At 44.9% G+C, this 16,299-nt stretch overlaps 1 pseudogene; it reads left to right on the top strand.

Annotated features, from left to right (window-relative positions):
- Window positions 1-6,763: 6,763 nt before the first annotated feature.
- On the top strand, window positions 6,764-14,678 carry LOC134564554 (uncharacterized; annotated as a pseudogene).
- Window positions 14,679-16,299: the final 1,621 nt, after the last annotated feature.

The raw sequence follows: 16,299 nt of genomic DNA, 5'->3' as shown, positions 1-16,299 counted from the left end.
TTTGGACTAGGTCCAGCTGGGCACCCTACCTCTCCAGCAGATAGGAACAGGAGCATGAGTGCAAGGAGAATGGCACTGTGGTGATAATTTCTGTGGACATTGTACCTACAGGCTTTCCTGAATAAGAGTTTGTGTATTCAATCTACTTCCATTAATTTTACTGGGGACTTCTTGAACCATCTTAGCTCAACAGTTACTTCTTTTGCTCCAGTCCAGCATCAGGTTTCTTTCCTAGTGCTGTTACAGAAAACAGAGGGCAAATCTGGATTTCCATGGCTTCATCTATGGAAAAAAGCAGGAAAAAAAAAGCAACATAGAGAACAAAACAGGAATACACAGCCAATCTCAATGTGAACAAAACCAGCAAGGTTATTTTGGCTACTATGTTTCATGTTCTTTTGAACTTTTAGGGTCTTACCTAGGCATCTTGCTGCTTCACTTTCATGTGGGCAAGAAACCTGGCAGGAGAAAAGAGCAGCAACAACTCTCATTTCAGTCTGAGATTTGGCTGAGTTTTGTTGCTCCAGGTGAAACCTGAACGAAAGGAAGGGAGTCTCAAATCAAGCTCTCCATGCACTCCAGACACCACCAGTAAATTTTACCCTAGCCAGTCCCAAACAGGACTACTCAGACCTGGTGGCAGGGGTTGAGATCTCCACTGCTTAGGTCTGTGCTCACAGTTAGGGGTGGGGAAGGGGAGCAATGCCCACTCCCACAGCTCTGACCCTTGATTCCTGTGTTGCTACAAACTCTTGTCACCCAATTTGATACCATTGCAGTTTGATGAACACATGTTGGTAAACAAAGCAGCAATGGAAGGGCAGCATCCTGTTTATATTTCATTGCAGGATGATTCATTTACAGTTCTTCAGCAGGGCAGAGTCTGTAATCATGCAAAAGGTCAGCAGTTTCTGCTAGGGCTTTTGCATTTAGTCAGATACTGTTTAGGTTAAAAAAAAATCTGGTGTTGATATAATCCTGCTGAACAATCTTCATCTTTCCTGGAAATCAAGAGTTTGACGTAGATGGAGCTTCTTTAATTTAAGGTATGGAAAACTACTCCCAGTGTTTCAAAAGGAAGTTGATTGTCTCCCAGCACATCCAATGCAATCTGCCTGCAAACTGTACCTTCTGGTGGGCACTGGCAGTGTGCCACCTCCCACAGACCTCCAAAACCTGTGCTGCCAGACCTGCAGGGTGAGGGAACAAGAAATCACCCTAAGCATTAATGTCCTCTGCTAAATGGGGCTGGGGGAAACTCCACCATTGGCTGGAAAAATAATTCCAACAGGCAAATAATCAAAAGCATTTACACTTCTATTATAAAGCACATGACCTTCAGGATCAGCCACTGAACTTCAGCATCTAGGTATTGAACACAACATCCAGAACAGGAGGAGATCATCCATTTCTGGTCAGCTATGATTTCTTCACGCTTGACATCTGCCTGAAATCTTGTCTTCCACCCCAGTCACTGAGCTTAGCTTTCACATGCCTTATGTAACATCTTCTCTTGGTGAGATCTCACTGTGTGAGAGCCACACATGTAGGCAGTGCTCGTCCCTCTTCTCTGCAGGAACACGTTTCATGAAATCCACGCACGAGCTCCCAGATAAGTTATTGATTTAGAACGTGACACTAACTCCTAAATATAGCAAACCCTCCAAAGGTGCACCCTCTTCAAACACTAATCTTAGCTTGCCTTTACCAGAATACACACAAGGAACAACCTTCCCCAGAGCCTGACCTTAAAAAGCTGCATTATTTATATTACAATCAAATAAACATGGCCTCTGAGAAGATTAGAGCTACTTATTGCTTTCCAAATACTGCCTCACATGCGTACTTTCAAGCCAAAGATGTCCTTAAATCAGTAACTACTTCAACAAGCCCTCGAGGAACTAGGATGTAATTATTACAGCACTAGCTCCTGATTAAGGACTTGTTTGAAAAAGGGTTCATTAGTTTTCATGCACATCTGATTGACTGTGATGGAAGGGAGTAGACAGAGAGCAAGCACTGCTTCCCCTTCACAGTGCTTACAGAACCATGTACATTTCTATTAGAATTGTCACCCGTTTGTTTTCCACCTCTGCTATGCCTTAACCCTTAAAACCTCAGATCTCTCCTTTTCTCACTGACCAAATTACTGTTAATAGTTCTGTCTGTCTGCAAGTCTGTCCAGATTGTAAACACAATCACAAAAAAACAGTGTTTCAGGAAGGTCTGACCTGCTTCCAAAGAGTGCACAACAGGAGAGAGGACACCAGCGTGGCTGTGGGAATAACCTGCTGCCTGTTTTCCCCTTCATTCCACTGCTATATAAAATACAGCCATCTTATAGTGATATGAAAAGTGCAACTGTTAATACTATATTAAGGATTTATCAGGAAAATGTGAATACATCTCCATTTTATGAGTACATTTTAATAAACAGAAAGATTAAATTACAATTTTACATCCACTGTGAAAAAGGTTTTAACTCTTTAAAAAGAATTTAAAAGCTTTATAAGCCAGGTCTATGCAATTGAATTATGACAGGCCAGTTGGGCAGATTTACCCTGGAAACCAGAAGGGAGGCAGCTAAGACTACCTCACTACTTAAGCAAAACAAAGGCCACTGAAACAGGAACTACAGGAATAATAAGTACATGGGAGTACACTGGTCAGTTTACCTGGCAGTGTTCCCCAGCATCAGCTGACAACAGCACAAATCCACAGGAAGGAGGGAGCCCTACCTGCAGGGAGCCCAGGTGCCAGGAAAAAGTCTCTCTCTCTGGTCCCACCCCTGCAAATGTGAGCAGTTACTTTGCTTCCAGTTTCCCAATACCTGCCTACAGCCTCGCTTGGAATACCCTGGAGCTGGCTCTATTTTTGTGGAGCATTCTGTGAAAAAATGGGAAGAAATGCTGTAGGAATGTCAGGATGGCTCATTTTCTACATGTTCTTGAGCAACAGAAATGCAGAGCTAACATGTTTGTCCTCCCAGTTACTTCTATACACCTTCAATTTGCATAATATTCACTACTTTAAGTCAGACACTAGTGCTGCTTTCAAGCAAGTGTCACATCTTGCAGATAAAAATTCTTCATGTAATTAATTCCAGGGAATTATGCCTTGAATAAATGGTTGCAAGCTGTCTGGGAACAATACCTCTTGTCTGTCCTTGCTGAAGAGTGTTTGATATTATCAGGTCTTTCACTCATTTTAACACACAAGCTTTTCACCTGCTGCTGATTCCAACCATGCATTAGTTTTTCCCCCAAACTCTGGAAATTTTGGTCTGTTTTCCTAAATGTCCACTTGCTTGTTTGTCTTGGCAAAAAACATTCCTGTGTTCACAGTCAAACTTTCAAGAATCTGGAGGAGTCTAGGAGATACACAGCTTTTTCTCCATGCTCTCAAAATGATGACATTGGCATCTGTTACCACTCTGCTGGACACGGGGTGCACAGTTCTTCCCAAGGCCTGCCTCTCCTCCTCTCCTCCTCCCTAAGGATCAATCTGACAAAACAGAACTGTTGGATATCTTGACTCTGGGAGCAGCTTCATCTCTAAAAGGACCACATCTGAGGTGGTCAAATGGCAGGTTTGACCTGTAATAATTCAGGCCTGCTAAAACTTTTCCTACAAATACAGTATAAAGACAAAGAAAAGCCTATTCTTCTACCTTCCTATTCACTGTGCTTCCAGTCTGCTTCCCTTGCTATGTGTGCTTTTGTTGGCAGTGATAAACACAGAGGGTGGACTGATAGCAGTGAACACAGACAGCCTCTACTGTCAGTAGTTATTTAGCACTTAGCAATCATGAAAGGCTTGGCAGGGTGGCCACTATCATAGAACCCTGAACTGGCAACAAACCCTTCCCCAGCACTGCTGTGTCTCTGGAAGGGCAGCAGCCAGAACTGAAACACTGAAAATGTGGCTTTGCAGATTTCTGTGGGTATTTGAGGAACACAGAGGCTTTCAGACTATCCCTACAGCAACAATAAAAGGGAAAATCTCAGAGCAGCAGGGTGGGTTAGCATCTCTTACTCTGGCATCTCTGAAGCTCCTCTGGGCAGCCCTGTAGAGCAGAACTCAGTGCCAGGGCACACAGCATTTTGGCAGAGGTCACACAGGTCGTGCCCTAGCGTGGCCTGGTGCTGCACATGGGGCCATGCACAGCCCCTTGGCTGCCCCTGAGCCACAGTGACACAGCCCCAGTGGCACCACAGAGCCCAGAGCCCAGGGCCACCACCAGCAGAAGGTGAGAACTGCAAGCCCAGGGTCACATTACACCCCCAGGCAAGAGAAATCTTGGTGAATTTTCACCCACTGCCCATCCTTGGGGATATTCAAAAGCCATGTGCACATGATCCTGAGCAGCCAGCTCCAGAGAGCAAAAAGGTTGGCAAAGATGACCTTCAGCAGTCCCTGAAAGCCTCCATCATCCCGTGATTCTGAAATTTGAAGTTCTGTCAGTTCTTACTGGAGAAAGCTGTGTAAATCCTGCTCAGCTATATATAACACCCATAAAAATTATGTGACCAACTCCACCCAGTGCTTTTGTTGAGCATTGTAGAACTAGAATAAAATAAGATTTTAAAACTCATAAAACACAAATCAGCATACTTATATGAACATCACCAGCTGGCCTTAGATCCAAGAAAATCTTGATTTTCAGTAGAAAAGAAATATAGTTTAATCAAACTGTCCCTCCATGGCTGTAAATGAAATATTATTCTGATGCATGGGAACTTTACAGTTTATATAACCTGTGTATAGGAATACTACAAAGATCTGGAAAGAAAAGTGAAAATTGTTAAAATCAATATGAAAATGCTCAACATCAATAAGACATGAAGTAAATTACTTGCATTTCTCAATAAACAGAAGAAAATGAAGATTTAAGATCTGCAGGTAACAAATAACAGAAATACTGGTCTTAAAAATAAATTGGTTTTCCCCTACTCTTTTATTTTATTCATGTGATGGTTCAAAAAGAATATAATAAATAATGTCAACACAAAACCAATTACTACAGAAGTGTCCTTGCATTCTATTTAGGAAAGACCTGATACACGAAAGCCAAGAGCTGCTGATTGCTGCTTTTGTTTCCCAAATGTAAACCCAAGCACGCTGTAAGGTCTATAAAACCAACAAACAAACATGATGAGTTCACTGAACTGAGTGTTCACTTTAACCCCAGAATATATTAATCTGCATGTACAAACACTGTGTGAGAAGAGTTCTCTGTTTCTCAATTGCACACCACATTTTTCAGACATATGGTAAATAACCTTTGGAAAGGTTGCCTCTGATTTCCCTGCGTAGTAAGTCAATTCAGTACTCAAACATAAATATAAATCACACTCCAGGAAGAAGAAAACTGGTTTTCCTGGAAAATCCTGAAGAGGGGAGCCATTTGTCCTGTGCTTGGTGGCTGCACTGGCATCAGTGGGCCCCAGAAGTGACCCCAGCAACAGCCCCGTGCCCTGCAAGGCACCTCACACCTGGGAAAGGCAAGGCAGAGGGACAGACCAGCCTCCCTCTCTGAGGGGAACTGCTTGACATACTTAAAAGACAATGTGTGGTTTAGTAATACTGAAAAATGAGTGGCCAGCACAAGAACTAGCCACTGAAGAGCTGCTTTTGGAGAGGCCTGCAGGTATTATGCCTGCATGGGTGCCATTTGCAGGAGATTGAACCAGCAAGGAGACAGCATAGTTACACCCAATCTACTCCTCCAGATCCTCCTTTAGATCAGTTCATCCCATACCTACCACACTTGAAAAGAACCTGTGAGTACTCAGGCCTTAGAGGAGAGTTTATAGTTTGGTTCATCGAGGCAGGATTTTAATCAGTAACAAACATGGACAGTAACTTGTTATTACTCTCAAGAGGTGGTCTGAACCTGGAGGGAGGATAAGGACATATTTTTCTTACACAAAGCAGCATAAGTTGCAGTCAGGCACTCCTCTGAATTTTCTCAGGTTGTGTCAAACCAGGCACCTTAAGCCAAAGTCTGCCTACTACAACCACCTAGGTATCTTTGGTACCTGGAGCTTAGAGCCTAAAATAACAGTGTTAAACTTCTAAACAGCATACCCTTTAACAGAAAAAATGAAACATTCCACAAAAAATGAGATGGTTCAAAAAGGAACTAAGGACTGAAATACAACCTGTTCTCAGAGTCCTTCTACAACTAAAGAATTCTATGTATAATATACACACACACTCAGATGCATTGGTTTTAAGAGTTTACTGTGGGATAAGAAAAAAATTAGAAAACTCACAATGTATTTTTTTAATAGATTTCATATTTTTGCAACACCATCTCCAACAGAAGGTCATGAAAAGTTTAACAAGAAGAAAACCTCAATACTTCGGCTGAAGAAAATTCTATTTCCTACTTAAAACTCCCACCTCCAGAGAGCTGGTGTTCACCTCCTGCTGCACACTTACACGACATCATACAGTGACATTTGTGAGATGGTTAGTTACCTCTCCTTGTATTTCCCCTTGCTCCATTTTCCATCCACTGCAAATCCAAGAGTCTTCCTTCAAGCACCTGCTGTCTCTGAAGCCCGATCCCTCGTATTTTGGTGTGCTTCACGTGTTCTGCCTTTACCAGCAGAGCAAGACAGACTACAAAATGTTCTTTCCTATAAAAAGGCACTATTTGGGCCTGCCTTAGAGGCAATGAGGATGATTTTACGGGTCTGGAGCTGTCAGAATTCCCTCTGCCGTGCAGCTCTGCCTCAGGCGTGGCGATGCAGCGATGCCATCTGCCAGCCTGGTGCACCAGCCTGGGCACCATCGCTGCCACCACCCACCCGAGAGAGGTGAGACCTGCTCTGCCTCTCTCTGATACCAGGAGAAATCCTCACACTTGGAACACTCAGGGTACTGCTGCTGAGTGAAGGGAGAGCTGAAACGCCCAGGCTCTTCTTACAGGGTAAAGAAAGCTATCCAAGAATTGGAAGAAGATGAGGGGAGAGGATTTCTTTCAAATTACCCTCTGCAAGTGTGTTTTGGTTTGGTTTGGTTGTTTTTTCTTTTTCACAGGTGTGAAAATCTGGGTCCTGATTTGAATGGTGAACAAAGTGGAGGCTAGCATGAGAGAGAGAACAAAAACTCTTGTGTGGGCAGAGAGGGAGTAATTCCTCCAGTACAGAAGTAACACGGAAAAAATCTATGGATTTACTTTCCTGTTCTTGGATGGATACCTGCAGTTTTCCAAGGAGACAGAGACAAGAGTGGGCACCCTTATTTCACTTGGACCTATATGAATCCCCAAAGCCCTATAAAAGAGCTTTGTGCTGTGTAAATGCTTGACCTCCATTAAACATGTAGCCATTGATTTTTTTAATAAAAATGCTTAAGCAGCTCTCTAGACCCACAGAGCAGGACAATGTGCCCATAACTACAAACAAACATGATTGAGGAACTGAAGGGCATTTAAACAAGAACAAAAACACCTGCAGCATCTCCTCCTCCAATAGTGTGATTAAAGAAGAAGCTAGGGAGGAGTGTTGCCCATCTCCCAAAGAAGGAGAGGCAATATCACCTCAAACCCATAGGGACAGGCTGGCATGTTAATACATATTTTTCTTAACTCCCTTAGGTATGGATAGCTAAAGGAAATTTTCTTCGAATTAGCACTCTGAAATCAAGTCATGAAGTCTTGTTTTCAGTCATTGTATCTGTTACTCCCACTGGTGAACAGCAAGGGATTTGCTCTCCATCTCTGAATGAGGCAATCACGTCTCCAAATAAGATGACTAATGTTAACCCCTCAAAATCAAAGATTTTTGTCCAAAAGCTACAAAAACCTGTTATAAGTACTCATGGCTCATTTCCAACAAGCATGCAACAGCATCAAAACTGCAGGGCAAGACAGATTAAAACTTATAAAAATCCACTGTAAAAGAAAACTCTAGAAGTGAGCTGCAAATTGCAGACTATGGAAAGCCATCTCATCCCAGCTCTGAAGAGAAGCAATCTAGCTGCAAATACAAAAACCAAAGCATGTTTCAACTATATCTTTTCTGTCCTCTAGTGTCAGCTTTCACGGATTAACAGAATCAGAACAAGCCTTTTCCTGTTGTCCATTTTAACTGTTTTTTTAAAGCAAAAAACTACTTGTCCTATTGTGAATTGGCAAGCACACATCTCAAAAGAGGCCAAGTTTTAGCTGAAAAACATCAGCTTTACCCAAATCTAACTGCAAACTTTCAAACAGCATCATTGAGCACATAAGGCAATCTGCAAACCTCAAACAGGGGATTTACTTTCAGGGGAGAATCACAGCAGAGAGCAGAGAATGCAACTAATTTTACAGCCATCTTTTCTTTAAAATAATGTTCTTGTATGCACAGAGTTTGCGAAGCTAAAAATATGTCAGAATGTTCTTTCCCTCCTCAATTTATAACAGACCTGTCCATGCAGGCTCTTCTGCTTAAGAACATGTCTAGCCAAACTCCAGCTCACAATGCCATTTCATGCATTTTACAAGTACAGGCATGTATTGTATCAGAGTAGAGTAGTTCCATGAACAGTGTAATTGGCTCTGCATTTAGGTGATGGCATGGTAAAGAATTAAAAGAATGCTAAAATACTTAGGTGCTGTAGTTGAGAAAAAGACAACCGTGTTAACAGTAGTTCCACGAGAGCTGTGAGCAGAGCAGGAACAGAGCGAGCAGAAGATCTCCAGCACCCTCTTCTGGTTTCTAGAGCCTGCAGACACCACTGCAAACACCTCCCTTCTGCTCGAATCGATAGACACAAGTAATTAATACACAAGCAGAGGGGAGTTACAGGGTGCTAGTGCCCTCTGCAGCACTGACTTATATGTGTTATCCTATTGGTTTGTAAATTTTAGAAAGAAATTTCAACAGTAGCAGGATCTTTCCTCACACTTGCCATGCACTGACACATGATGACAACAGCAGCCAGAACATTGGTGCTGCTGGGCACTCCTAAGGTTAGAACTGCTATGAAATGCCTTTCCCGGGTCCACAGTGCTCCCTGCATCCTCAACCCACTAACCACCCACCTCCCCCACCACCAGATCTTTCAGCTCACCTCCCAGTAAAGCCAACAACACTTGTGCCCTCTGTCACACTGCAGCTCTGCCAAGACTGCCACCCTTTCAGAGAAGCTTTCAGCTTTGCTGGGGCTTGCTACATATTAGTTAATAAAATCTCTCCATCCTGGTTTGGTAAATCCTACCAGGGTAGCTACTTCATATAGCAGAGAGGGGTTTTATCATCTTTTTGAAAAAAAATAACAGCAAAACAGTGGCAGTACCAGGCTCCTTGCCTCCCCCATCCATGTACCACTGAGAAAAATTCACTGCTCAGCCAGTGAATTCCACCCACATTTCCTCCACATACTTCCATGTTTACTCTTTGACAGGGCTTGAACACCCTGTAAAGTGCTCAGACATCCACTCATCCACTTGTAGGTATTGGATGCCCGCACCAGATACAGTCTGCGCTATGCAAGAGTAAGCACGCACTTTCCATCAGTCACAGAACCACAGAAAACACCTGACTTGAAAAGGACCCACAAGGATAATCAAATCCAACTCCTGGCCCTACAGAGCACCACCCCCAAGAGTCACACCATGTGCCTGAGAGCATTGTCCAAACACTTCTTGAAATCTCTCAGGTCTGCTGCTGTGACCACTTCCTTGAGGAGCCTGTTCTACTGTCCAGCCACCCTCTGGGTGAAGAACCTTTTCTTAATATCCAGCCTAAACCTCGCTGACACAGCTTCAGGCCATTCCCTCAGGTCCCGTCTGATACCACAGAGATCAATGTTTGCCCCTCCTCTTCCCCTCCCAGTGAAGATGTAACTGCAATGAGGTCTCCCCTCCTCTCCTCCAGGCTGAACAGACAAAGTGACCTCAGGTGCTCCTCATATGGCTTCTCCTCACAGACTTTCACCATCTTTGTTGCTCTCCTTTGGGCTCTCTAATAGTTTAGTGTCATATTTACTTACACTGTGGCACCCAAACCTGTCCCCAGCCCTGGCGGTGAGGCCGCCCCAGCTCAGAGCAGAGGGGACAATCCCCTCCCTTGCCCGCCTGGCCATGCTGTCCCTGCTGTCCCCAGGACACGCTTGGCCCTCCTGGCTGCCAGGGCACTGCTGGCTCCTGTTCAACTTGCCATGGACCAGGAGCCCAGGGCCCTTTCCATGGCCCTGCTCTGCAGCCTCTCATTGCCCAGTCTGTCTGTGCAGATCCAGGGCTGCCCCCTGCAGGGCTGCAGAATCTGGCACTTTCCTTTGTTGAATTTCTTATAGTTGGTCCTTCTCCTTGCAGTTTCTCTTCCCCTGGGCACATTTCTGAGCTGGGGTGTCACTGTCTGTCCTCACAGCTCTACCCCTGTGTGCCCTCACAGCCCCACTGGGCAGGTCAGACCCAGCTCCTGATCCACAGCTGCAGCACTGCTGCAGCCCCTCCACTCAGCACAGCCAAGCTGACCATCCTTCATTTTGCCCAGCAGTTTCCACCACCCAGACATGAGAGCTATGCCTCTCCAGAGTCCTCTTCACCCTTGGCTGTCTCTATGTACACTCTATGTACACTCCTCATTCGAGCAGATTCTGCTCCACTCTTATCTCTACTCTCCCTCCTTGAAACCAGCCCTGCCTCTAGCTGGTACCTGACTTTGGGCACAGGGGAAAGAACCCAAGGAGTCCTAGTGCAGGAAGGTGTCTTGTCTATGTCCTCCTCCCTCTGTCCAAACAGCAGCTTCTGGGCAGGTTCTTTTGCTATTGGTTAGTTGTCTCTGCATCATAAAATCTACCAAAATTCAAAGGTAAGGCCATCTGCCTTTCAGAAGTTTTAATAGCAGCCAAAAATTCAACTGCAAACCACAAAAATAACATCCCAGGAAAAAAACCCAAAACAACAATTTTAAAAAAGGCAAAAAAACCCCCCACAAATATAAAATCCCAAACACAAACAAACCCCAAAAATACAACCCAAATTAAAAGGTGAAGAAAAATGAAGGTTTAACCGATATAGAAGCTGCCCAGAGTTGACCTAGGCCTGACTATGGATAATTTTTTTTACTCCATTTCAGTCAGGTACCAGTTCCCCCTCCTCAGAGAGCTCTGGCCTCTCTCCCCACTCCTACCCTACTCTTGCAGTGATGCATCTTTTAGATATGCACACTCCTACACCCTGGGTTACTTGGAGGATGCACTCTGATTCTCAGACCCCACAGAACTGTGTCTGCTCCCAAAAATACCTTAACAATTATACACAAGCTCCAGCTTTTTTCTCATCCTTTCTTCAGTCTTAATTTTCCCATTCATAAGACGGGGAACTAACATCAGCACCACCTTTCAGAGGGCTTTAAACTAGGTTTGGAAGGGGAAGGGGATGCAGCTGGGCTGTCTGGAAGCAGGCCCAAGGGTGGTAAGCCTGAGGGAGGGGTGAAATCAGCAGCCCAGCTCAGGTGCACGTACACCAATGCAGGCAGCATGGGTAACAAACAAGAGCTGGAGGCCGTGGTACCACAGCCAAGCTGTGATGTAGTCACCATCAGGGAAACGTGGTGGGACAACTCACACAGCTGGAGCACTGCCCTGGGTGGCTACAAGCTCCTCAGGAGAGACAGGGAGGGGAGAAGAGGTGGAGGGGTGGCTCTTTATATTAGGGAGGGTTTGGTACCATGGCAATTGAAACCAATGATGATGGGTTGAATGCCCATGGGTGAGAATTCAGGGGAAGGCCAACAAGGCTGACATCCTCCTGGGAGTCTGTTATTGTCCACCCAGCCAGGAAGAAGAGCTGGACAACTTATCCTGTAAGCAGCTGGAGAATGTTTCAGGATCACCACCCCTTGTTCTTGTAGGTGACTTCAACCTAGCAGACACCTGCTGGGAACTTAATACAGCAGAAAAAAGGCAGTCCAGGGGGTTCTTAGAGTGTGTGGAGGACAAGTTCTTGTCACAGCTGGTGGGTGAGCCCACCAGGGGAGGGACTATGTTAGATCTGTTGTTTGCCAATAGAGATGGGCTGGTGGGAGGTGTGGTGGTTGGAGGCTGCTTGGGGCACAGTGATCATGCAGTTATAGAGTTCTCAGTGTTTGGTGAAACCAGGAGAAGCATCAATAAGACTCTGACATTGGACTTCCAGAGGGCAGACTTTACCTATTTAGGAGACTTATTCAGAGAGTTCCTTGGGAAGCAGCCCTTAAAAACAAAGGAGTCCAGGAAAGGTGGGTGTGCTTCAAAACAGAGATCTTGAGGGCACAGGAACAGACTGTCCCTGTGTGCTGAAAGATGAGTCAACGAGGCAAATGTCCAGCCTGGATGGGCAACGAGGTTTTGAAGGAACTTAGAAATAAAAGGAGGATGTATCATCTTTGGAAGGAGGGTCAGGTGTTGGGAAGGATGGAGTAGAGAGGCCTTGTAAACATGATGGCTTAGATTCTGGGAGTACGAGACCAACAAGTGAGATGGAAATGAGGGCAGGCTTTGGGGTGTGGGGTATCAAGCCATCAGCTAGTGAACAATAGTGTGCCTAGCTGAGGGCAATCTCCTTCAATTAAACAATACCCTTTTGCTTGCCAAAGGTAATGGGACAGTCGTATTGGCTGTATGTAAATGTTGTATTAGATTGGTTGGTCCAACACAGACTATTCAACTCAGAAAGACATTTATTGTACTGTTGCCAGAACCTCCTCCTCTTTTCCTGCTCTCTCCTGGCCTGCTTTAGCTGTGCCTAGCAGCTACAAGCAAGGCCCTCACAATAAACCATGTCCCACCACAGCTGTTTTGCTTCTAGAGATATTTTGTTGTGGACTCTGCCTTCACAGAGAAGCTCCTACAATTGGCACCCAACGTCTCTCAGGAAGTATTCAAGGGGAGTGGCAGGGCATGTAGGAAAAAAATTAAGGAAGCCAAAGCTCAGTTTGAATTTAAATTGGCAACTTTTGTAAAGGATAATAAAAAAAGGTTTTTACACATATATTAATGGCAAAAGGAAGGGTAAGACCAACCTTTGTTCTCCACTAGATGGAGGAGGGAACTTAGTAACTGCAGATGAGGAGAAGGCAGAAGTGCCTAACACCTTCTTGGCCTCAGTCTTTAGTGGGAGGATGGCTTGTCCTCAGGACAACTCTTTCCTGGGCTAGTAGGCAGTGTCAGGGAACAGAATGGTGCCCCTGTTATCCAGGAGGAGGCAGTCAGAGCTGCTGAGCTGCTTGGATGTTTGTAAATCTATGGGCCCAGCTGGGATCCATCCCAGGGTGATGAGAGCTGGCAGAGGAGCTTGTGAAACTGCTCTGCATCATTTACCAACAGTCCTGGCTCACTGGTGAGGTTCCAGAGGACTGGAAGCTGGCCGGTGTGACACCTATTCCCAAGAAGGGTGGGAAGGAGGATCCTGGTAATTACAGGCCAGTTAGCCTGACCTCAGTACCCAGTAAGGTGACGGAGCAGTTTATACTGAGTGCCACCACACAGCACTTACAGGATGGCCAGGGTATCAGCCCCAGCCAGCACGGGTTTAGGAGGGGTTGGTGGTGTTTGACCAGCCTGGTCTCCTTTTATGACCAGGTGAGCCTGGGGGATGCAGGAAAGGCTGTGGATGTTTTTTCTATTTGGGCTTCAGCAAGGCCTTTGACACTGTCTCCCTCAGCACACTCCTGGAAAAGCTGGCAGCCCATGGCTTGGACAGGAGCACTCTGTGCTGGGTCAGGAACTGGCTGCATGGCTGGGCACAGACAGTGGTGGTGATGGTGCTGCACCCAGCTGGCAGCCAGGCACCAGTGGTGTCCCTCAGGGATCTGTACTGGGACCAGTTCTGTTCAATATCTTCATTGATGACATGGATGAGGGGATTGAGTCTTTCATCAGTAAATTTGCAGATGACACTAAGCTGGGAGCGTGTGTTGATCTGTTGGAAGGGAGGAGGGCTCTGCAGAGAGACCTGGAATGGTTGGATGGATGGGCAGAGTCCAACAGGATGATGTTTAGTAAGTGCTGAATCCCATATTTTGGCCACAAAACCCCCTGCAGTGTTATAGGCTGGGGATGGTGTGACTGGACAGTGCCCAGGCAGAAAGGGACCTGGGGGTGCTGTGACAGCAGCTGAACATGAGCCAGGCTGGGCCTTGTGGCCAAGAAGGCCAAGGGCTCCTGGCCTGGATCAGGAATGGTGTGGCCAGCAGGAGCAGGGAGGTCATTCTTCCCCTGTACTCGGCACTGGTGAGGCCACACCTTGAGTGCTGTGTCCAGCTCTGTCCCCTCAGTTTAGGAAGGACATGGAGGGGCTGCAGCATGTCCAGAAGAGGCATCAAGGCTGGTGAGGGGTTTGGAACACAAACCCTGTGAGGAACAGCTGAGGGAGCTGGGGTTGTTTATCCTGCAGAAAAGGAGACTCAGAGGTGACCTTATCACTGTCTACAATCTCCTGAAAGGTGGTTGTAGTCAGGTGGGGGTTGGTATCTTTCTCCAGGCAACAACTGACAGAACTGACAGAGGATACAGTCTTAAGTTGCACCAAGGGAAATACAGGTTGAATATTAGGAAAATGGTTTTTTTTTATTTTTTTTTTTTATCACAGAAAGGGTGATAAAGTACTGGAATGGCCTGCCTGAGGAGGTGGTGGAGTCACCATCCCTGGATGTGTTTAAAAAAGACTGGATGTGGCACTTGGTGCCATGGTCTAGGTTGAGTGTTAGGGCATGGGTTGGACTTGGATGATCTTGAAGATCTCTTCCAACCTAGTGATTTTCTGTGATTTGAAAGGTATTCAAAGAAAATCAAGGTCAAGATTATAAATAGAGAACCTTGCTGAAGGCAAGAAGCACAAGCACATGCAACCTCCAAGCTCTTGCAGGCATGTGTTACTGTTTGTAACTGCATGCGCACATACCACTCATCTGGCAGGACATCTGCCTAACGCATTGTTTGGACTTACCTAACACATCATCCATGCCATGCACAAAACACAGAACTACTCCCCTCCTCTGGTACTCCTGTGCCAAGTCCTTCCACATTAACTTACCTTTGTATCTTTTGCTTAGCCAGCAGTATGGTCCCCATTTTCTTCAAGTAAATTACCAAGGCTGAGGCAGGAATTTGCACAAATATCCACTAAAATCAGGATCTTGCTTTCTCACTGCTAAACCTGGCACATTCCAAACAGCTTGTGCTCTCATTAAAAAAAAAAAAAAAAAGGAACAAGAAATAAGAGAACCACATCAAACCTCTACACAAACCAGTGAAGACATTAACCTTCTTACAATGAAACAGCATAATTTGGGATCATTGCATGCAACAAGTGTTCAGTGTAATCTAACACAAATCGGCCACTAAGAGGCAGGGAGAAATAGTTCACTGGCATCAGAAGACTCACTTTCCAGCTACAGCATCACTACAAACTTATTGCAGACTTTAGTTTTCTAAAATTATGAGACTGTTTTCTCCCATTTACCCTCATCACTGAACTTTTTCCCCCTCTTCTGCCACTGACTTCTCCACAATTGTATCTGCCTCCAACACATCTGCTGGGCTCTGCCAGCCTGCACCTGCATGCTGAGGGGTTTGGTCAGCCAGGGAAAACTGGTCCCGTAGCATATTCAGCAGCAAGTGACCAGGAAGAGATTCTTCCAGTGGAAACATAAGGTAACCATAACCACAGCCAGTACTAGCAGTTTCATCTACAACAATGTGCTTGTTTCTCAGCAGTTTATAAAATGAAAGACTAAAAATTAAATAATATTGAGTTATAATTTATCTGGAAGATTAACATACTTACAAATTGCATTTTCAGAATAACTAATTTGTTTATCTCAATTATGAAAATGCATTTATTCTGTGCAAAGATTATTTGTGCATGCCCACTTTGGAGGTGGACAATAAAAGAAATAGAAGCAAAGAAAAATAAATATTCATGTGAGGATTTAGTAAAATTTCTGTGTAATTGACATTCATACTTGAGCTTCTTTTTGAAACAGCCTTCCAATGCAGACAGAAGTATTTCTCAGCTTTTGGTAATGAAGCTTTGCATAAATAATGGCTTGACTCAGCAGGCTGCTTATAGGGTGTGTCAATTCTTACAGATCAGCTCATTTCAGACAGCTTTCATTTTCATTATCCTTTCAAACAGAATGAATTGTTACCTAAAGCAATGCTGTAGGAAAATAAAAAAATCACCCAGTCATTGAAGAAGAGGCCCTTCAACCTGGCTATAATTTAAGGCAGGAAAAAATGTGATACTCATGACAAGAGGCACCAGTAACACCAACCAACCACAAATGGCAAGCACAGAAAACAAGTTACTGCTAA

This window comes from Prinia subflava, chromosome Z, assembly GCF_021018805.1.
Source record: "Prinia subflava isolate CZ2003 ecotype Zambia chromosome Z, Cam_Psub_1.2, whole genome shotgun sequence".
NCBI classification, from domain to species: Eukaryota; Metazoa; Chordata; class Aves; order Passeriformes; family Cisticolidae; genus Prinia; species Prinia subflava.
Note: the sequence above shows the minus strand (reverse complement) of the source record. Positions and strands in the feature narration are given on the sequence as shown.